This window comes from Neopelma chrysocephalum, unplaced genomic scaffold, assembly GCF_003984885.1.
Source record: "Neopelma chrysocephalum unplaced genomic scaffold, ASM398488v2 Primary Assembly neopelma1_353, whole genome shotgun sequence".
Taxonomy (NCBI): Eukaryota; Metazoa; Chordata; class Aves; order Passeriformes; family Pipridae; genus Neopelma; species Neopelma chrysocephalum.
The window spans coordinates 136,966-138,083 of record NW_020898017.1 but is presented as its reverse complement, the minus strand read 5'-3'; the positions used below and the strand labels follow the sequence as shown (position 1 = coordinate 138,083).

The 1,118-nt window shown below is 49.9% G+C and overlaps 1 protein-coding gene across 1 annotated transcript in view; it reads left to right on the top strand.

The window, feature by feature from the left end:
• Positions 1–1,118, top strand: part of AHCYL2 (adenosylhomocysteinase like 2) — a 29,408-nt gene that overhangs the window by 11,843 nt on the left and 16,447 nt on the right. The window lies entirely within an intron of this gene.

The following is a 1,118-nucleotide window of genomic DNA, read 5'->3' as shown; positions in this document are numbered from 1 at the left end:
TTTTTTCTAACTTAAGCAAAGCCTCTGTTCCAGAACAAAACTCAGATTTTTCAGGTGATTTCCACACTTTGAACCTGCTCTCACTGCAGGAACACAAAAACCTCAGGTAACCCAACTCTGCTTCGCTGCTTTATCCTGCCCTTGTTTCCAGGGAAAACAGAGAACCTGGGACTACGTGAGTGGAATAATTTTCAGCTGTCAAATGTGCTGTTTTCATCATGTTCCCCCAAAGCTTTGGACCCCTGGAGCTTGTGATCTAAATTAGGTGGGAAGCAGTGAAAGGTGGCAGATAAATGTGGATCTGGGTTGGTTTGTTGCCGGTGTCGGCTCCTTTGAGGTGGGATTTTTGTCCCTTCCAGCCAAACCTGTTCATTCCCTCGCTGTCACCTTTGAAAAGAACAGGGAATGTCAAAAAAATCCACCCCCGAGCTCCGAGTCAGAGTCTAGACTGTCTTTGAGGAGTCACTTCCCATCCAAAACGTCGCTGTTTGAACAAGTCAACGTTCCAGAAAACGCGTTTTGCTTTCCCAGGATCTGCTCAGAGCCCTTCACGTGTCTCCAGCCATCAGAACTGTTTCCAGAGCTGCTTCTGGAGCACAGAGATAACTCAGGGGAGCACCAAATCTCTGTTCCCAGAGATTTGCACGCTGGATTTTGGAGATCCATGTTTTTAGAGATAAAAAATAGGACACTGGAAACAGGATGATGAACAGGTCTGAGAGGGATCATGGAAGCAGGATGGTTTGGGTGGGAAGGGACCTTCAAGACCATCCATGGCCATCCCCTGCCATGGGCAGGGACACCTTCCACTAGCCCAGGTTGCTCCAGCCTGTCCTTGGACACTTCCAGGGATCCAGGGGCAGCCACAGCTGCTCTGGGCAACCTGGGCCAGGACCTCACCACCCACAAATTCTGACCTTCAGAGGAGGGTTTTGGAAATCCAGACCTTCAGAGGATGGCTCTGGGAATCAAATACCTTCGTGGAATTGCTCTGGGATTCCTGAACTTCAGGGCAGGGTTTTGGGAATGCTGACCTTCAAGAGGAGTGCTCTGGGAATCACAGGCTTTCACAGTGGGGCTTTGGGAATCCAGACCTTCAGAGGAGGGCTCTGGGAATC